Below are 22,659 nucleotides of genomic sequence, written 5' to 3' on the forward strand. Positions count from 1 at the left end.
CGCCGAGCCTTTCCAACACCAGTTTCGGCCACATAAAAGACGGAGGAGTTCGCAGAGACAGTGAATCTTTTTGACTGTTCACAATAATTCGTATTTTGGTGGGGTTGTCTTCTTGATGCCACATGGTGAAAGGTTTAAACTTAAACTGAATTGTGGTATGCATTGGCTCCGCTGTGTGGAGAGCGTACCACAACATGCATTGTAAAAAATATCTTTGATGCCCAAAAATTGTGTCAGAACTCTTTCAATGTGATGTGTAAGTTTGTTTGTTTACAGTTTTGCATGATTAAGTTCTTTTGATATGTTCAAAGCAACGAATGGTGCAGGCTAACTACGTTTCGACCCTTGTGTTCAAGCATGCACGATGGCTCTACTTCAAACTCTGAAAATGAAGTTAGAACACTGTTCTTTTCTACGGCACTAACAACATACACATGAAGATGCTCATCAAAACATACAGTCTCAAGCTGTTTAGCCATAACAACCAGCACTTTGCTCACATAAAATATTTGATACATAAGCAAAAATTCTGTTAGTTCATTATCTGGAACACTTCTGACGAGACAGCATCCCTCACTGTATGTCCTGCCATCAACAGTCACAGATTTCACAACCAGTGCGTTTCTACAAGCAAGGTCATTCTGAGTAATGAAATCTGTAATACAGCAAGCTAAGTGCTCATTCAGTACGTACCGCGCACCTGTACTGTGAGGAGTTGATTTTTCATTACCTGTGCTAAACAAAAAACACTGCAAAAAGTGGTGCCTCGTTGAAAGACTGCGAGAGGTATTCTTCCTGTTGCGTATCTTTGAGCAATGTCCCTAAAATACTGGTGCTTTGACTCTAATCGCATTGCCCATAGCTGGCTCAATGGTCCAAATTTTTGATTTTGTGAAGCGTAGTGTATGAGAACATGCATTTTACATAGAATTTTTGCTGACGGAAACAAAGCTTTGAAGTCAAGACTGAAGAAATAAATCTTTCTTTTCAAGTAGGCAATATATTCACCTGGAATTTCGTGCCTCAGGACAATGTCAACAATTTCTCTGAGAAGAAGGTAAAGCTGCCGGACTGCATTGTGTAAAGGAACTCACTCACCAACGAGCAAGGTTAGGTTGCGAAATAGGCGAAATGCTTGTGTTGCCGATCCCTTGTTGAATACCGCATTTCCTTGAAGATATGACTTCGAAATGGGCTTCGGTTTGTTGCGGATATCTTGAGGATTATAAAGCTACTCTGAAATGCTTTTGTTCAAATAACCAAGTGAAAAGAATTGTTGTTCATATAATGAAGATACTATTAGCTGCAGTGCAAAAGGGATAACTCTTTCATGCAGATCATGCATTATATCTGCCGGAAGGTGTAGTGTCGGATCAAACCAGTGAAGGAAAGAGAATATGTCTCTCCGACTCCATATAGAGACAAAGTAGGCAGCCCTGCATTCAACATGCTCAAGTAATGCTCGTGGCCTGCTGGCGATCGAAGAATGAAATCGCCTTCCAAGTGTTTGTACTCAGTTTTGGTTTGCACAGCCATGCAGTACCTACAAATGCTTTTTGGCTGAACGTACATTTGAAGCCTCCAATTCAATGGCTAGAGAAATTGTCACCAGTAAAAAGTAGAACAGATCCCTTTACAATATTTCCATTCACAATGATGCCATGGTTTGCTAATACATTGACATCGGCAATTAGTGGCTCAAGAATCTTTGCTCAGCCGTAGGTGGCAACATGATTATCTTTGACAAGGAGCAAGAGGTAAATACCTGACAGAGATGACCGAAACTTCACCTCAAAATTTAGCACGGAGAAGTAGAAAGCTGTCACTTTATGCTTTCCCCTCTTGCTGCCTAACGGATTGCACACTTCAAACTCATCACTGTAGATTGGTAAACAAAGTTTGCTGGTATCACCCTCAAAGTATTCGTGATTTTTTAATGCACTTCCATCAAACACCGAACGCTTGTAACCATCCGTTGAGTAACTTTTGCACTCATTTGATAGTTGTGAACGTTCAAGCATTGCCTTGAGTACGTCACAAAGAGGAACGTATTCCATGGTGTCAGTTTCATGCAACACTATTGTTCGGGATTCAACAAGCAGAAAATATGCCTTCCAGTAAGTTGTACGGCCACATCTTGTCCGCAGCTGGTCAAGCTTGTCCTTGCAAATTTCTTGCAAGTTCACAGCTGGCTCGTTGTCAGATGGCATCTGCTGGCGGTCTGCAATGGCTTCAACAAAATCAATCACATCGTTGGCTAACTCGTGCACTATGGATTCGGGTAGCCGCCTCCTTTCCTTCCCTTTGAGCAAAAGTGCGGCCAGTTAATAGTCATAGTCGCTTGAAGACCTGACGTGATCAGGCAGTTCGACTGGCACATTTGGTTTCGCTTCTTCATGATGAGGTATGGCAGGTGGTGCATTATACAGACTTGTGCCATCATCATCTGCGCACTGTCGCGAGTGCTCATACCTTCTATGTGGGCAGCATGTTTCCTCTACACATTCCTCTTGCATGAAAAGAACCGACGAAACGTTTCCATGCTGCCACCCAAGCCACACACCCAGTTTGGTTCATGGCCATGGGCAGTACGTAGGAGCCTAAATAGTGCCTTTAAGGAAAAGTGCGTAGAGGCACATCGGAGCAACGAAAGAACCGTACTCCTGGCATCTGAAAAGACAAGTAGTTTATTTTGAGAAACACTCCTGCATGACGATTCCTGCATATACAAATATGACTTGTGAGTGTGAATTCTATTCATTCATTTCGTGAAATGGATCAAAAAGCTTCACGCGTGAATCGTTCTCAAGTAAGAGTAAAGGACCCCTCACAACAAATTTGCTTACTCGACATGTTTGTGTTGTTTGGCAGTCTTGCAATAATTATTAGTGGCGAACGTTGCTTATGTAAAGAGGTTTATTGGGCGAACCAAACGGGCAGGTGGGAGATTGGAGATAGCGACAGGATGAGGAAGATGGAGGAGCTCGAGCGCCGATCTCGTGGTGCCTTACTCTGCGATGATGCTTGCTGTTTCCTTTTGTTATCATCATTCCTTCATTACACTTATAAGATATTATATATTGGTTTCACACAATTGGGGTGCGTGATAATCCGAGCATTCAGGTCAAATCGACCATTTCTGTGATTTAACATATACGGCTCTCCCTCCCCCCTCGTGACTTGCCGAGGTCAAGCAAGTCTTGTTGGCGTGCGAAAACGTTTGCGAGGTGCGCGCAACACCCCAACTGGCAGTCGGCGAGGACTATTGTTGGTCACACCTCTTGCTCTGCTGCTCTGAAGAGGGTTTTGGCTGCTTACGCTGGGAATGTTTTTTTTTTGACGGACATAAGCTCAAAGCACCCAAATCATTTCATTCTTCACCGTCCATGGGCCCCACCACGATGGTCTAGTGGCTAAGGTACTCGAGTGCTGACACGCAGGTCGCGGGATCAAATACCAGCTGGGGCGGCTGCATTTTCGATGGAGGAGAAAATGCTCTAGGCCCATGAGCTCAGACTTCGGTGCACGGTAAAGAACCCTAGGTGGTCGAAGTTCGCGGAGCCCTCAACTACGGCGTCTCTCATAATCATGACGTGGTTTTCGGAAGTCAAACCCGATGCACATTTCATCATCACTAAACACTGACGTGTCCTCCTATTTAAAAATGGCGCCCGAGGGGGGCAGAGGGGAAGGCCACCCACCGAGTAAATCGCCTAAGAGAGGGGGTGCAAAGTCAGCCCGCATGTTGACTTCAAACGGAGGAGGAGTGGTGCGACCTGGGGGAGGGGGCATGTCAATCCCATACTATGATCTTCAAAGGGAAGGGGGCACTGAAATAAATCTTAGCTCCCCTCTCCTCCCGAAATTGGATGCCTGCTTATGCTGTTCCGCAATGCCGCACAGCACGGCTGCTCAATCAGCTCCGGTGCACCACCTCTCCATTAACATGTAGCACTTTCCCTTGTTGACATAAGGAGACGGCGAGCAAAATGCGCAATAAAGCGCTTTCGCGTCGTTGTGACGAGGACATGCGCTGTACAGGATCCACTTGCCTCATCACTTATGGCGCAAAAAAGGCAGCAATGCTTACAAATTGATCAATGATGAATGTGTAAGTATTCCTGCCCTGTTTAGATTGACAAGAAGCACTCTAAAACTTTTATGCCATATGTTTTCCTATCACTAGTTCAATATTAGCAGTTAAAATAACTGTCGAAGTTCAGTTTTTATTTCTCGCCAAAACCTTCGTGCGCGAGAAGCACCACACAGGTTCACTGTTTCATAACGCTTACCTTTGTTTTTTTTTTTTTTTTTATTCAAGTACCCTAAAGGCCTGGGTAGGCATTACATAGGGGAGTTGTAGCACAATAAAGCTGTTACAATTACAGTGTATAATTTGAATAACAAATACAAACGATTGATATAAATATGCACATACATATGTAGAGATATTATTACTTAACAGTACAGAGATGCTACGTGGAAAAATAAAGAAAGTACTAAAAAAAAAAAAAAAAAAAAAGGACAACAAAACTCTAAGGAAAATTTTCGCAGTGTTCAAAACAACAAAAGGATGCAAAGAAAGGATAATTCACGTTCATTGAAATACCGCGTACAAGAACAACGACAACAATTACAACAAAACAGATATGCACAGGAACAATATTAACTTTCATTAAAATAACTTTTAAGTTTATTCATGAAATCTTCATGATTTTGGGAAGAAACGACGTCGGCAGGTAGCTTGTTCCAGTGATATATTGCGAGAAAGAGGGGGGATTTACTTAAGAAGTTTGTTCGAGCAAAAACGGGTTGTACTTTAAAGGGGTGATCCAGGCGCGGAAAGATACGATGGGCGGCCGTGATGTGGCGTACGCAGAACGATGATGATGAGTGATAAAGTTTGTGGAAATGAGATAGAAGTGCTATGATTCTTCTATTCTCTAGGGTGCTTAGATTCAGAGATTTTTTTAGGTTAGTTATGCTTGATGTTCGTGAATAATCTTTGGTAATGAAGCGGGTTGCTTTATTTTGAATTGCTTCGAGTTTGTTGATGAGATAAGACTGGTGCGGGTTCCAAATAAAAGATGCATATTCTAGTTTTGCGCGAACCAACGTCGCATAGGCCAATAATTTAGTAGACTTGTTTGCCAAATAAAGGTTACGCCTGATAAAACCAAGAGTTTTGCATGCACTGCTACAGATTGCTTCGATGTGGTCACTCCATGAAATGTTAGAAGATAAATGAACTCCCAAGTATTTTATTGTATGCGCACGCGCGATGACTGAGTCATTTATCAAATAATGAGTAAGCTTAGGATTAGACACTCTAGTGAAGGCTACAGCCTTAGTTTTCGAAGTATTTATCTCCATTTGCCACTGTTCACACCAATCTGCAATTTTCGCAAGGTCAGATTGCAAAGCGTCACTATCAGAGGTGGTAGTTATTCGTCTATAAATTACGCAGTCATCTGCGAATAATCGAACTGTAGATGAAATGCTATTGCTGATGTCATTTACATACAACAGGAATAAAATAGGCCCCAATACAGAGCCCTGAGGCACCCCTGACTTGACCAGTGATCGTGAGGAAGAAAATTTATTGGCAGTTACAAATTGGTACCTGTCGGTTAAGAAATTCCTTATCCAATTCACAACCTGACTATGTATATTAAAATAGCGAAGTTTTTGTAATAAACGGTTATGAGCAACCTTATCGAACGCCTTGGCGAAGTCGATAAATATGGCATCTATTTGCGATGAGTCATTAACAGCTTCGTAAATGTCAGAGACCAGCTCGAATAACTGCGTCTCGCAGGAGCGACCCTGTTGAAAGCCGTGCTGGTTGCTGAAAAGATGGTTGTGCTTTGTTAGGTACTTCATGATTGCCGATGATATGATATGCTCTAATAATTTACATGGTATACTGGTCAGCGAGATTGGTCTGTAGTTGGTGACAGATGACGGGTCTCCGGATTTAAAAATTGGCACTATTTTAGAAACTTTCCATCCGTCAGGAACGCATCCTGACTGAATCGATTGCTGGAAAAGGCATGCAAAAATGGGAGAAATAACAGGTTTAGTTAACTTTAGCAGTTTAGGACAAATACCATCTGGACCAGGAGCAGAGCTGCTAGAAAGACGATCAATAGCAGCTTCGATTCCCTTTTCAGTGATCACGATGTCCTCCATGATGGAGGTAACGGAGCCGAGGTGAATATTGTCGGTAATAGGAAGCTCACGAGAAAAAACAGAACAAAAGAAGGAATTGAACGCAGTAGCGACTTCAGAGGGCGGGAGGAACTCGTTGCCTTGCATTATCGATATGAAACATGAAGACGACGGCTTGGGGTTTATTACTTTCCAGAATTTTTTTGTGTTGACAGTTAACATGTTGGAGATGTCATGGTTGAAAAATTTGTCTTTTGCTGCCTCAATTTCGGTTTTGCATAACTGCGACTGTTCGCGATAAGCCTTCCAGGCATCGTCAGATTGCAAGGTTTTAGCTCTTGAATAAAAGAGCTTCTTCTTGTTAATGCATCGCTTCACGTGGGAGGTAAACCAAGCGCTCCCTGTAGACACAGATATGTGTATTTTTGGAATGTATTTTTCTTTGAGTTCGATTAGCTTGTGACAGACGATCATCCAGTTCTCATTGCTGTCGCGATGCTGCATGCCGTTGAAAAATTCTACGCAAAAGGACGAGAGTTCGCTATAGATCATTTCAACATCTGCACGTGCGTAATCATAAATTGTTTTCTTTTCATTCACGCTTTCTTTACGCGTTAACTCGAATTCACAATGGATGACATTATGGTCACTGATGCAGTCTAACACATTAACAGACATGTTTGACGGTTCGGTGGTAAGCACAAGATCCAAGATAGCATCCCCCCGTGTTGGCATAGAAACTATTTGGCTTAAACCGTAAGACGAAATCACGTCAAGAAAGTCCTTACATTCAGCTATCCTTGCGCCGCTATCGGCTGTGCCCGTCCGCCAGTTTATTCCAGGATAGTTAAAGTCGCCCGCGAGAATCACAGGAGAGCCAGGAAATCTGTCATATACGAGGCTCAATGATTCGTTTAGGCAATTAACGAAGGTTTCTTTTGAGTCAGGCGGACGGTAACAAACCCCAACGGCACAAGTTACACATGAAAGCTGGACCAATACCCACAAAATTTCAATACAGGAACCCGTATCAAGCAGACGCGCTTGAAGTTCTTTTTTTACTGCAATCATAACACCACCTCCTCGTGTTTCCGTTCTGTCCTTTCGAAACAGGATAAAGTTTTTAGTAAAAGACAATTCATGGTTACACACGTCACTTGTCAGCCATGTTTCAGTTCCCACTATGATGTCTGCCGAGCAGGATTCGACAAACGCACAAAGGTGATCTTGTTTTCGAAAAATACTTCTAAAATTAGCTATAATAATAGATAGCTTTTTAACTTCGGTTTCAATGGGGCGTCATTCATAAATCGCGGGAGCGTCTTGTCTCGGGATGGGGACCACTTTATTGCTCGAGGAATCGACGGTGAAAATTACGTTGCCCATTATAAGCTTGTCAAACTGCAACTTATACTTCTCATTTTTCTGTCGCTTCGCACGCGCGAAATCACGAAGCGTTTTTCTAATTAGCTGCACACGAGGTGAAAAATCCTCCTCGATCCACACTCGCGGGGTTGCCAGGTCTTTCAGCTTGAACGCATTTTTCGGAATATTGCTTTTGTCCTTGAAGTTTAGGAATTTGACAACAACAGGTCGAGTGCGATCGGGTTTGCGTTGCCCGACCCGATGGGCTCGCTCAATTTCACCTGGTTGAATTCCCAAGTTTTCCGTGACGAATTCATGAATGAGTTTTTCTGTATCGCTCCATTTTTCAGCGGCTTGCTCAGGAACACCCTTGAACACGAGATTATTGCGCCTCATTCGATTGTTCAGGTCATCTACAACAAGGTTGGCTTGATGGGTCTGTTTTTGCTCAATGGTTTTCAACTGTTCCTGAGACTCTTGCACAACAGAGCCGACAGCCTTGACTCTTTCACTTAAGTTGTCAACGCTCTCAAGACGCTCCTCTATTTTGGAGAGCCGCCTTTTGAGGTCTGTTACAGTAGTGTGAATGTCTTTTAGCTTGTTCGTCACTTCCTTTTGAAAACGTTCATTTGAAGCAGTGAATTCCTTTACCAGTGCCACCACTTGGTCAACCTTGTCAGGACCTGGATTACGCTCAACGTCGCCCGCACAAATGAGCAAATGAGCAAGCGAAAAAAACACAAGCACTAGGCGTCCACCCAGCAAGTGACGGCGACCTAATGAACACGGACGGAGCCACAAAAGATTACATGATCCCGTATTTTTTCTCGGCTGGGTGAAACAGCCGATGCGGGCGCGGTAAGTGCACAAATCAATACCCATACTTAGTCATACATAGACAGTGTGCAATTGGGGGATATGCAGCCAGTTAGAAGTTCAGCAAGGGCAAGCAAGTAGCTACACACTCACCTAGAAAACAGCACGTTATTAGCTTGAGGCTTTGGCTGCAAATCCCCACTCGGTCGGCGTGAGCGATCCTTTTTACGGCGGGGCTGAACTGAGGGTGCTTGAAGCGATGAGCAGTCGAAGCGGTAAGCAATGGCAGCGCCGGTGTGGTGCTGATTGCCTCAGATGAAGTGGTGATTGCCAGTCACGGTGCAAGGTAAAGGGGGACGCCACGTGTCCGGTGGCAACTGCGTCCGGTGGCAACTGCGTCCGATGACCTAGAAAACAGCACGTTATTAGCTTGAGGCTTTGGCTGCAAATCCCCACTCGGTCGGCGTGAGCGATCCTTTTTACGGCGGGGCTGAACTGAGGGTGCTTGAAGCGATGAGCAGTCGAAGCGGTAAGCAATGGCAGCGCCGGTGTGGTGCTGATTGCCTCAGATGAAGTGGTGATTGCCAGTCACGGTGCAAGGTAAAGGGGGACGCCACGTGTCCGGTGGCAACTGCGTCCGGTGGCAACTGCGTCCGATGACCTAGAAAACAGCACGTTATTAGCTTGAGGCTTTGGCTGCAAATCCCCCATTGTTATGTTTGTTGCAAGCCGGTCGGCGTTGTTCGGGCCTTGAATCAGCGATAACACACACAAAGGGCAACGATCCCACTAAACAGCACCATTTAAGAAAAAGGCATTGCATTTGCAGCGTGCTTCATCTGAGATCCTTCCTGGCAAAGACTGTCGAACAGGGTTGCCAAACGCAAAGGGAGCAAGAATGGCAGTGTACTAAAGGTAGCTAAAAATCTGCCAAGGAGATACAAGTTGCTAAATTATTCTTTCAAGCATTTACTGGCAGCTGTTAAAAGTGACACGAAAGAACACTCTGAGAACTTTAATTTCTTATGCTTCACTCTCATAAATTAATTATTGGCAGAGACAATCAATGTTGAAGCTTCATTTTTAAATCGCACGACAAAATCTGCGCGCTTGAGATGATCAAATTCAAAATATATTTTCGGTACTTTCATTACAGAGTTCTAGTACACTACATTGGTGGTATTGGTTCGAATAAATTTTTCTAAACGACCTGTGCTGAGTTTTTGGCTCGTCCAGTCTACAGTGTACATAATTTTCATTGATAGCAAGCTACACGGGACCCTGTAGGCGCCTTCAAAATTTCTTACGTCATAGTGTTTTGTGCCGAAATGTGAAGGTGGTGTCACCACCCGAATTATTTTTTGAGATTCTCTTCTGAGAACCTTCGGTCCACTGAGAGCATTAGAACACGTGATCACTAAGTCCACACACTTTCGAGCGATCTAAGCGGGGTAGTTCACAAAGTGCAGTAGGATTGTTGTGATGCTGATTAGGGGAAAATGGCAAGGTCAACAAGAAATCAGTAAGCGTGTTTTTTATGAAGCTGAACGTCCATTGGAAAAACAGTGTGTCAGATTTCTGTCTATTCTGTTGAAACAGTTCCAACAGAGACTACCTGGCAATGTGCGGGTGATGAAAAGAGTTTCACTTCTCTAAGTTAGGAATGTTGTGCGGGTTGTTAAAGACATGCATCTGAAGGAATCTCTGAATGTGTAAGACGAAAAAACTGCTGCCATTGCTGCGCAATGGGAAAAGCTGACTCTTGTCAGATGGAACAACTATGGGAGCACCAGTAGTAGGATGAAGCACTTCAACTAAGCAGAGTACATTTTTAGCATGTCTCTCTTGGTACGGGACCACCTAGTTCTATGACTTACTGAGCACGTGCGCATGGGCGGACGGACGGACGATTCCCGAGTTACCGATAAAGCCCTCCAAATCTTCAACCCACGGATAATTGTTCACTCCGTGGATAGGCAGTTTTTTTGTAAAATATATGGGATTTACTACATCCGCTGCGTCTATCTTGAGAGTAGGTGGAGGGATGGAAAAATTTATTGGGTTCCTGAAGGATTCCACCCCCGTTTTGCAGGGGTAGGATCGCGGGCTGCTCTCACGCAGGGAGGGGAGGCCTAAATAGCCTCACCGCCGCATCGTGGGCCTTCTGGACAGCCTTGAGTTTTTGTAAGAGGACCGGACTTGTGAGCAATAAATGAAAGGCATTTTCAGAAAATTCCTACTTTTTTCCTTGTAAACAGGGGCACGGAATAAAATATTAACGCATGGATGAAGGAAAGAACCTTCATTAGTAACGTGTCGGCGTGGACTCCAATGTTACTGTTTTTGTTCATGGTAGCATGAGCGCCAGATCTACTGCGAATTGCGTGCTTTAACATATAGTTTATTAGAATAATTCTAGTACACTATACCTTGCTCAAGTACATTTGTATAAAACTATGAGATAAGCTAAGTTACACGGCGTTTGTCTTTTTCCTGTTTGTAAAAAAAATCAGTGTGTTTAATAGGTAAACATAAATTATTTTGAGTTTAAAATATTTGAAAAAGCTTAGTAAAAAATAACTTATTGTATGCGTTTAGATATTTATTTCGCGTTTTTAGTGAATTTTTAGGGCTCCTTTGGCGGGTTTAGTATTTGTGACTTGGCAACACTTGTCACATTGTGCGGTTTCCCGCGAAATATTGCTTGGCGCAGCTCTCTGAAGGTGCCAGTGGTTCCGTGTGTGCGTTTTTTTTTACGTGCAATGCCACACTGCCTAGTTAGTGTACCGCACATTGGTGCAGCAAGGACACACGTACTCGAAGATGCCACCCTCAGCTCACTCAAGGAGGCAATCAACATGTGCCCAGTTCTCGGCGGCAAAGTGGACCTGACGGGGGCTCGTTTCAGGCAAGTTGACGTATTTTTTGTTCGTTTGTTATCTGTGCGCCCTAAAGTAGCATTGTGCAGATGTACCACAGACCGCTTGACGAAGGCTCTCCGCGAAATGCATGAGATGTGTTTACATTGCTAAAAGCTGTTTCACATGACGAGAAACAGTGTGGCTAGCACCAACAAGAAGACCGATCACTCCCGTCCCAACCGCCAGCGACGAACAGCGGGTTGCAGACCTCTGTCCTTGCCTGCGTCTTTACAGCCGCGTCACCGTTTCGTTAGGTGCTGCTTCGCATATCATCGATTCCCATTTTGCATGCAATCTGCTAGTTTTTTTCGTTTTTTTCAAGTAAGTCGTGTGAGAATTCGGGCCATCCTTTTTGTAAAGGAATCTTGCGCTCTCCTGCAATCAAAAGATTCATGTGTGGCATGCCCTTTACGGGCATTCACACAGGGTGCTGATTAGTTTGTGTACAGTATAAGATCGTTCGCCAAGCATATAATTTATTAGCGAGTTTTGCTTCATACAGCGCATCCAGGATGATATTGCTATACTGTTTTCTAAACCTTAAGCACGACTATGCTTGTGCATTTTCACAATGTATGCGGCTTGTGTAACAGAGCCACTTTACGGCCTTGTCATTTCATAATTTCCATAGGTCTCTTAACGGCATGAAACACAATTGTGCTTTGCCATTTCCAAATACTAGGCAAGACGTTCGAAGAGTATATAGATGTCTCTCCTGAGTACACTACACGTGACTTGTCAAAAGTTCAAGTGCGCCCACAAATGGATAGTGAGAGACACATTGTTCATCAACTTCTACAGAGGTATTTTGTCCTGCTGTTACATGTTTAGAGAAGTCCCTCCTCGTATACGAATTCGTTTAGAGGCCTCTCTCTCACTCTATTTTCTTTCAGCATGTTACAGGATACAATACGGTGGCTTGTGGCTGGCCATTCCACGAAAACGATTCCTTTGTTTCCTTTGATACGTAAGTGCATTTCAATGTCTTAGTACACTTTCACTCTATTATGTCGCTGTTGGGCTACTTGATGCATGTCTGGTTTCAATAGTCAACCTCACATCAAAATTGCACCCGCACTAAAATGCAAAAAAACTCATAGGCTGTATAGGAGGCCTTTTTTTAATATTTGTACAGGTTCTCACAGGGTCACAGGCAGTACTTGGTTTTAGCTGTTAAAGGGACCACTAAGCAATTGCGATGGTTCGGAACAAATTTTGTGAAGCAAGTCTAAAGAATCAATTGAACGCCGATTTAAAATCTATGCAAGTGTGTCATATAGCAGGACACAATAAACTTGCCAATCACTACAGATTGAAGTAGCTTAGCCACACGAGTCTTGAACTCTCGCTTGCTCTTTTTGTGGGAACACGTGAACGATCCCTTTGGACAGCGAGGATTGTCTCCCTTTGATACAATGCGCTTTTTATTGACGTAGAACTGTATGATGCCGTCCATTTTAAGGCTTCTTTTCTGAAACACATTGAACCATTACTTTAATTAGCCTTATTGTGGGCTGTATATCTAGTGAGTTGAGACTTGTATAGCAATAAAATCGTGTAAGGCAACTGGCAGGTCATGTTGTGCCACCTTGTTGTTGCAGTATATCTTCCTCTCTTAACGCAAGGATCTACGCACTAGCAGCCATAATGTCCTTCTAAGAGGCAACACCAGGCTGCTTGGGATTATGCTTATCTGTGATCATTCTCGAGCAGTGGATATTCTTAGTGTAAAATAGACTAAATGATAACAACTGTTACTGTCACGACACCTTGCTAAGCTGATTGCAAAATTCCACGTTATGACTGTCGCAACACATAAAAAAGCACTGCTGAAATCAGGAAAAGCATTGCTTTTGTCAGTAATGACTTGGTGTGAGGTTATTTAGACTGAATCACCCTGGTGAGCCACTACAGCCATTCTTAAGGAAGAAAGGCCGTGCTGAGAGAGATTGGGGGATATTGCACATTGCTGCCTTGCTGCGAGGTACGATGCTTAATTTATGGTGCAAGCAATATCATGTTTTTGCCTTACAGCTGAGAAAATGAAAGCAATCGATGCATGGTTTCTTTAATCACCTAGTTATGAAATACTCCTTGATTGGAAAAGCAGAGAGGTCAACCTGAAGGTGCATTATAGCCTACTACGGTGCACTGGTAGGAAGAGAGTAAAAAAAGATGTTGAAAGAACGCCTTAAACTGCAGCATGAGAAATACAGCTACACGTGCCCGTTTATGGTACAGCTACACGTGCCCGTTTAGGGGATTTGGAGCCGGCACACTCGCCGTCATGCAGCTAACGTTTCTTCTGTTGCTGCAGGTTGCTGGCGCTGTTGCATCTACGTACAGTTGCGGCTTGGATGGAGGGCCAGCGATCGCACACGCTCGCGACGTGCCTTCTTCGACAGGATCACCATGGATAGCGCCAGCAGCCGGTGGAACAGGGACACTTCCGACGACTATAAGCGCCAAGCCACAAAGGAATGCGACTATCAACGAGGACAGCCATCACATCGCCATGGGCCGACGACAATCACGTGACACAGATGAACTGTATTTAATCGAGCGGCATGTTGGCTACGTGGGATTTGGAGCCAGCACACTCGCCGACATGCAGTTAACGTTTCTTCTGTTGCTGCAGGTTAGTGATAATTGCCCAATTACGATTTGTAGATTATTGTGTGCATTGCCGGCTCCATGTCCCACAAGTGGTGTATCTGTTCGCCGAACGCAAAAGCCGATAATGTATCGTAGCAACCGCTTTCGTTTTTTCACGCATAAGGTTCTGTACCTTGCATTATTGTTAATACTTTCCGGTGATGTTGAGTTGAATCCCGGTCCGCTAAATGCCCAAGAGTTCGAACTGCTTAAAACCTTACAAACTGGTCAGGCTACAATTTTGGGTAAGTTAGAGACCATAGACACCAGATAGGCAAAACACGAAGAAATGATGGCAGAAATTAACGGTAAATTACGTGTGACTGAAGGTCAAATTATCACGCTCAAAGAACATTTAAGCGACCAAGAAAACAGCATTAGGACAATAGCAAAAGAAGTTAAGCAGCTGCATGACAAGGGCGTCGACTCGGAAAATAGAAACGAAGAAACAACCTGGTCTTTTTTGGGGTCAGCGATTCTGAATCAGAAACGTGGGAACAGTCTGAACTACTGCTCAAAAACATCTGCAAAGAAAACTTGAATTTAGAAATGCAGTCAGTGGAAAGAGTGCATCGTATAGGTCGTTATAATGTATCAAAAAACAGGCCTATCATCGTCAGCTTTGCCTCCTACAAAGAAAAGTCCCGTGTTGTTTCCGAAGCTAAGAAATTCAAGCAAGATTATGCACCTGAAACAAGACATATTCGGAAAAGCCTTTGGGAACATGTTAAAACCAACAACATGAACGAAAAACGTCGAGCTAGGTTGAACTTTGATAAGTTAATTGTGGATGGTAAAACATATAGGTGGGACAAAGAAAAGGAAGAAGTCGTTCAAATTGTAAAAAAAAATGACCCTTGCCAGAAAAAAGGGGGCGTCAAATACAACATCTGATAACACTGACTGTGAACTGCAGAAGCGTTGTCAATAAAGCTGATGAAGTCGCGGATTTTATCGATTCTGTAAAAGCTGATCTAGTATTCGGAACTGAATCATGGCTGGACCCTTCTATTAGAGATAGCGAGGTGTTTCCCAGCGACTTTGCTGCTTATCGAAAAGATAGATCCCGCAAGGGTGGGGGCGTTTTTCTTTTAGTTCGTCGCTCTTTAAATTCATCTGAATTAGATATAGGTCATCAAGAAGTAGAATCCGTGTGGTGCAAAATTACTATGCGAGACAATTGCTCGTTTGTAGCAGGTAATTTCTATCGGTCTCCAAACTCGTCCGTAATCGCGTTAAAGCTTTTGCATGAAATTGTTTTGGAAGCTTTTTGTCACTTGTTCATTTTGTCGGGAGACTTTACCTTGCCTGATTTATTTTGGCGTGACGGAACTTGTGAGATGACAGCGGGGGGAACCTTAAACCTTGAGATGAAGAACACTGTAGATTCTTGCGGGTTAATCCAATGTGTTGATGCTCCAATACGAGGCAATAGTACATTGGACCTTGTTTTTTGCAACTCGCCAGATATGGTGAATTCAGTAAATGACGTACCAGGAATAAGTGACCACCATGCTGTCGTCGCCATTGCCCCAACGAAAAATGAAAAACAAACAAAACAGGAGAGGAGAACGGTGTACCTCTGTGACAAAGGTGATTACGCTAGCATATCAAGGAAGCTTCTCGATCATCTGCCGCTTTTTGAATGTCTCTCAGATCACTGTGACGTGCAAGAATTATGGGTTAAGTTTAAATAAAAAATCAAACAGCTTACTGAAACCTACATACCCAGTATCAAAAGCGGTAAACTTAGAAAGCGAAACAAACCTTGCATGACTGCTCGTATCTTAAGAATAGTAAGAAAAAGAATACGCATATATTTAAAATATAAAAGGACTAAATGCCATCGGTGATTTGAAAGCTTGAATGATGTGACTCGAGAGTTTAAGCTCAATAGAAAGGTGACTAAGTAGCACTATCTTGAAAAACATGGAAACAAAATAAAAACTAATCCAAAGGCGTTCTGGCAATACATGAAAGGCTATGGAGCAGACTCTCGGGAATCACCAAAATTGTCTTTAATAAGGAGGAGTTATTAGACGACATTGAGAAAGCTACCTCTTTAAACAACTACTTCCTTTCCGTATACTTGCAGAAATATAGCTCTAGTGCTTCGCAATGCACAAATTCCATGCCGAAAATTCAATCAGTAGAGTTAAGTGTGAATGGAATTCAGTTGAATGAACTTACCGATAATATAAATTGGACTGGACGGAATTTCACCTCGAGTATTAAAGCAGTGTGCTGAGTCAATTCCTCTTTACCTGCACGTAATCTACACAAAGTCTTTGTCTTCCGGTGCCCTCCGAGACGACTAGAAAATTGCACATACAGTTCCTATTCATAAAAGTGGGTCCAAGAAAGACGTAACCAACTATAGACCTATTTCACTTACGTCCATACCCTGCAAGTTATTAGAGCAAACTCTGTATAAAGAAATAATGGCACATTTATCAACAAACAACTTGCTGGCGTCTCAACAACATGGTTTTCATAAGGGCTTATCTTGTACAACACAAATATTTGAATTTAATCATGATTTAAATCAGTAATAGACAATAGCGGACAAATCGATTGCCTTTTCCTGGACTTCCAAAAAGCTTTCGACACTGTGTGGCACTCTTTTCTTTTAAGTAAACTTGCAGCGCTAAACATTGACCGCGAAGTTATGGTGTGGATAGATAATTACCTTTCAGGCCGCCAACAGTGTGTAGTATTAAATGGCAAAAAATCAAGTTTTGTAAACATCACTTCAGGTGTGCCACAGGGCTCAGTCCTAGGGCCACTTTTATTTTTAATATATATAAATGACATTTGCTGAGGAATTGATTCCAATATACGGTTGTTTGCAGATGACTGTGTCTTGTACACAAAATTTAGAAGTGAGAGTGATGTCACCCTGCTCCAAAGCGACTTATCGAGCATCCAAGAATGGTGTTCAAGGTGGAAAATGACATTAAATGCCAATAAATGCATTCATGTTACTTTCACGCGTAAAAGAACCAAGTTAGCTTCATAGTATGTAATCTTTAATAGTATAGTAACACAAAAACCGCATTCTAAATATTTAGGTGTAACTTTTTCGGCCGACTGTTCATGGAATGCACACGTTGATTCAGTTGTTGCGAAGGCCGCCAATTCACTATATTTTATACAGCGCAGCCTGACACAAGCGCCGGCATGTTTGAAATCAACGGCGTATGCAACATACATTCGCCCTATGCTAGAATACGCCTGTGCCGTGTGCGACCCCTGGCAAAGTACTTTAAGTTACAAACTTGAAAAAAATACAAAATAGAGCTGCAAAGTTTGTCCTAAGCCGGTACTCAAGAAATGACAGTTGCACCAATATAAAAAATAAACTAGGGTGGGAATCACTCTCATCGCGTCGAAAGAAACTGTGGCTAAAGCTCCTGTACCAAATATTTCTTGGTAAAACCGGCATTCGAAAAGAAAAGTGCCTTCACAGTTCTCATTATATCTCTTCGCGAAATGACCATTGTTTCAAGATTCTAGAGTACCATACCAGATCTAATTTGTAAGCTAATTTGTTTTTGTGTTCGTTCCATTAGAGAATAGAATCACTTATGAAATGAACAAGTGTGCTGTTTAATGAAGATGTGTTTTTCTTGACAAAGTAACCCCTCTGCTGCAGCGCCTTCGCGCTAAGCGGGGTAATCATTGAATAAAAAATAAAGAATGGTTACGACATATCAAATCATATGTGTCTGCTGTGCTCTAAGAATTCATTTTGTGCCTTCTGCGCTTACTGTTTTCATGATTTGTGCTTATAGCCATGCCAATGTCGGTAACGCATATAAACTCGGGTACATTCACATCTGTTAAGTACCTAGCGGCAAACTTTTGGACTCAAAGTTTGCACATATGCACTACACTAGTAGCAGTGAATTTTATTATTTTGCACCACATTGACTTTATTACAGGTTTATTTGAACGATTTTTATGACAGATAGGGCACAAACAGCAGTGCAGAAAAAGCCAAAGACTAGGAGCATATTTGGTGCTCGTGATAATTGCTTCGATTCGGAGCGTTAATTGCTTGACCTCTTTAATAAATGTGTCACGGACTGAACGCTAAACATGTATTAATAAGCTCAAATTTTGTAGAGATTTCACCCCTTTTTCCAAAAAATATTCAAGGCTGGCTTTCTATTAGTAAGATTACTGGGTGTGTGATGTATTCAGTGATGAATGTCGGAGCATGTTCATTGACCACTTTAAAATTTGCTAAAGAAATTGCTGCCTAAGTATCTAGGCTCATGATACCAATCATAGTCTCGCAGAAGAAAAATTTTTCTTTCATAAAAAAGTTCTGCTCTTATTTGCTCAAAAACTGCGAAAAATGGGCTAAAACTTCATCAGTGGCATGTTATTCAGAATTGTGTTCAGCGGCACAGCTAACATGACTTCTTCTGTGAGTTGCCATTAGTGACAAGGGCACTTCAAAATTTATAGCAATCGTATTTTATTCAGAACTCGTCTGTAAACTGACGCTTTCTTGTAGGCTTTCACTATCAGAGAACCATGGACACAATTTTGTCTTCCCAAACCTCGTCAGACTCCATAAAAGCATTACCGCTGGCGGCCACATTTCATCGGCAGTGTTTCGGAAAATTGTTGACATGCTTTTTTTAGAAATAAGAAAGATCACACTGTGAGTAAATTGACTCGTTGTTAAAGTGTATGTATTAGCAGTTCGTTGTAAATTATCAGTTCAGTGGTCATAAAATTGCCTTACAAAAAAATCTCGCCTTTACAACAATGTAGAGTTGCGAGCGCCAGGTCTTCTTATTGACATTTTTTTGAGAGAATGAACAAAAATGTGTATACTTGCTACTCAGTTACTTTCATAATGCTGAAAGTTTATAAAATTGTCACAATCACATAATTACTAATGGAAGATTTCCGGCTAACTTGAGTTGAAAGAGCTTTTAGAATCTAAAAAAAACATGCTAATGCAAACATTTTGTGTGGCTCAGACAGTCTTTGAAATAGGTTTTACTATAGGTGATTCTGCGCAGCAAGTCATTGAGTCTTCACATCGTTCAATTAAAAAAAAACACCTGACAGGCATTTGCGAAAATATTGCTATCTTCTTCAGGGGCAAAAACAAATTATACATTGGTGCAAACACAAACAATAATATTTTCGCTTTACCCCGATCATGCAGTGGTTGTGGTGCTCTACCATGTCATCTACACTTTCATATAAGTGAAATGGCATAGGCCTGCGCACTTTATTTATATGGGTATAGCGCACCACAAGGACAAAAAAAGACAGAGACAGACAGTGCTAACTTGCAAATAATGTTGTATTTGCGATCAGACATGCTATTTATACAATAACAGACCGAAAAACCTGAAAACGATCTAGTTAAGATTCAGCCCAGTTCATGCATGCGTTATCGTGGATTGCGACAAATTGCACTTGCCAAGGTCAAAGTGAAGATTGTAGATAATTCATTAGCTGACAAAGCTATGGAAGCCACACTCGCGTGTAATTCTGTCACGTGTAATTCACGTGTAATTCTGTCACGTGCCGTATAGCGAATACAGGTGTTTTGAAACACTGGGACGCAACCGCACCTTTGACAGTGAAGGGCCAAACGACCATATACAGTTTTTCTAAGTTGTACTTGTGTTCCCCAAGTCTTTCGTTGACAAACTTGCCGGATTGGCCTATTACAACAAAGCAATCAGAATTCAAAGGAGTGTAATATAGACAACACTGGTGTCACCTATATTCTCTATAAGGCCCTGACAGTACTATGCGTGAAATTGTTGAACTCTGAGAAATTGACAAAGTGAAATGAAACTGTGCTAGTTTGCCTTTCAAAGCATTGTCAGCTCATGAAGTATCTACAATGTTCACTTTGACGTTGGCAAGTGCTATTTGTCGCGATCAGCGATGACGCATGCGTGAGCTGAGCTGTACCTTAACATGATCGTTTTCAGATTTTATCAGTCAGTTACAGTATAAATAGCATGTGTGATCGCAAATAAAACATCAGTTGCTAGCTAGCGCTGTGTGTGTGTCTCTCTCTTTTTGTGCTTGTCGTGGTGCGGTATACTCATATAAATTATGAACTCCAACGATCTAGCCTGGCAATGTGCCTTAGCTGTGTACGTAGTTGAACTCCAGATGGCCTACATTTTCGCTGCCCTTCACTCATAGCCTTACTTACTCTACACGTTAAGCCCTCGCAAAAAACCGACCAAATATTTCCAATATAATTCAGGTTTCCATCTCGCCATTTTTATTCACGAGTGAGCTCACTTCTGCTGAAAAAATACCCACAACTCAAGGCTGCATTGGGAAGTGTAGCTGTACCTAAATTGTTATTTCACTGGGAACATCGATCTTTGTGGGGTTTCGATAAAGCAATTTTGGTCAGACTCATTATCACACAAATACTTTTTGTGTGATAACTCATTGAGGGCTTGCTCAGATAGCAGTATTCTGGTCCTTTGCAAAGGTAAAAACTGTAAATAAAAGCTTTGCCTGATGTGCTTTTTGATATGAAACGAAAAAAAAGCTATGGTAATCTAAAAAGCTTTCGTAATCGACACAGGCAGAGGTAGTACTTGCATCTTCACACCTTTGAATTGACTTGTGTAAAGGAACTGCTCTATATGAACTCTTGAATTTTTTTTTCTCACAAATTGTGGCTGAAACCTTTACTACCCGAGTACTATGTGGTGACTTATGTTCCTGTTCTTTTTAGCAGTACTGCAGGTGCAGATAATGCGAGTGTTGCATTGTAAGTTTCGATATGCTATTCAGTTGATGGCCTTCGAAATGCCACAACTCTGTCAACCATCAAGCTGCTACATTTCAGAATTGAACAGCAACTACGTAGCTCAGGACTATCTCTTACAAGCTGCGTGGCACTGCTGATCTTTATTTTCACTTTCTTGTCACCAAAAGATAATCGATATCCACTTTGCTGCTCATACTTGGCCATTCAGTCAACAAAATATCAGTTTGAAGGCCTTTCAAGTGCCCATGTGGCACAGGTGTAAAATCAATTTTGATTGCTAGTGCTGACATATTGTTGAACAAGCGTTGCAAGTAAAGGTGTTAACGAAAATGGGTCGCTTTTTAAACGCACTCTTTGCAATTTCGAGGGTTAACATGTAACATTCTTACGTTAACATTTTTCGATAATGTGTTGTGTCATGTTACTAATTGATTTTCATACCAATTTCTGGGTCGTCTGATAGACATCACATTGGTTCAGCTTTCCTCGACATTCATTTACCTCAGTGTCAGAACGCTTCGTGGTAAAAATAGAATACCACAAATGTGTCCGTCACGTGATTATTTGTCATGTTCACTAAGAAGTAAGAAAAGCTCTCTGAAGACAACTCCCAGAAATTGCAGTTATTGCAAAGTGGTGCCTACTATACGTTTTTGCTGTTTACGAATTTTGTTCCCAAAACATTTGCTTCTTCAGTTTGCGAATGTGGGTGAAGTTTTCTAGTCATTGAATTCCTGAGTGAACATCTGTGACTTTGAACACTATCACGTAAATTCTAATAGCTTTTGCAAAATTGGGCGGGTGTAAGTGACGAAAATTGTTCATCATTTTTTTTCATGCTCTTCACCAATTAAGAAATATTTTTTAAGGAACTTGGATATATGTTTCATTAGTAAAAGCACGCTGTCAAAATTATTGTATTCTTGTTGAGTTAAGGAACGGTTTCTTTGCAAAGAGTGTTGTCCATGAATTCTCATTTTGTGCTTAATGTCACATTGAGAAACTGCCACAAAGCGTTAAACCATTGCGTGTAACCCTAAATGGAAACTGAGGCTCGTATAATATAGCTAAGGTTTTCCACATTTAAAAAATATGTTCAATATTGTATTTTAAGGCAAATCATTGAATGGTCTCCATTTTAGTGCAACCTGTGAATATGAGCCTCTTTAAAATAATTATGAGGGTTTCTGACGTTCGGACAATAATTAATACGAGATGCCGTAGCGAACTGAAAAAAAATTGCGCTACAGTTGCTGAAGAGAACAAAGTTAGGGAGAAGACAATAAATGAAGTAGACAGTGCAAGCGCAAACTATCAACTGAAGTTTATTGAACGAACTTTGAAGAAAGAAGGTTTCCTAGAAAGAGGAAATTCGGTTTACGAAGCGGGTGGGGCCTGGCGACCCGGCTCCACTGTCTTCGGGTGCTACATGTGGGGTGATTGCGATTACCAGACGTGGTGCTGATTGAAAGTTCTTATCTCAGTATGCTGAATAAATTGCTATTTCTGGCTTTTGATAAATTCGATTTTCGTGGGGGTTAGTGCAATGGAGCTGAAACTGACGATTTGAGTTGATGGTTTGTGCTTGTACTGTCGGCTTCATTTTTTGTCTCCTCTCTAACTTTGTTTTCCGCCACTACTGTAGCACATTTTTATTTATTAAAAACCAACTAGCCCAGTACCTCACTCTGCTAACACTCATTCAAAATTGTAATGACAGAGTCATAAGTGACATCCGGTATTTCTTTTTTGGTGTCAGTAAGGGTAACGCGTCAGCTTTTTTGCAGAAAACTTCCAATAATCTCTTAGTCCTCATTTGTTTGAGTGACAAGTAATGTATTTAGTTACTTGTTTTTGGTGATTACAACACTGGTACTGAGCTTAAGTTTCTTTCATCACCGGTGTTCGAACTGATTTGCTTATTCCTTAATTGTTTATAGATTGCCTACT

At 41.9% G+C, this 22,659-nt stretch overlaps 1 pseudogene; it reads right to left on the reverse strand.

Moving 5' to 3' along the window:
* Positions 1 to 1,227: 1,227 nt before the first annotated feature.
* On the reverse strand, positions 1,228 to 2,324 carry LOC142783983 (uncharacterized; annotated as a pseudogene).
* Between the last annotated feature and the right edge of the window lie 20,335 nt (positions 2,325 to 22,659).

The sequence above is a fragment of the Rhipicephalus microplus genome, chromosome 2 (genome assembly GCF_043290135.1).
Source record: "Rhipicephalus microplus isolate Deutch F79 chromosome 2, USDA_Rmic, whole genome shotgun sequence".
Taxonomy (NCBI): Eukaryota; Metazoa; Arthropoda; class Arachnida; order Ixodida; family Ixodidae; genus Rhipicephalus; species Rhipicephalus microplus.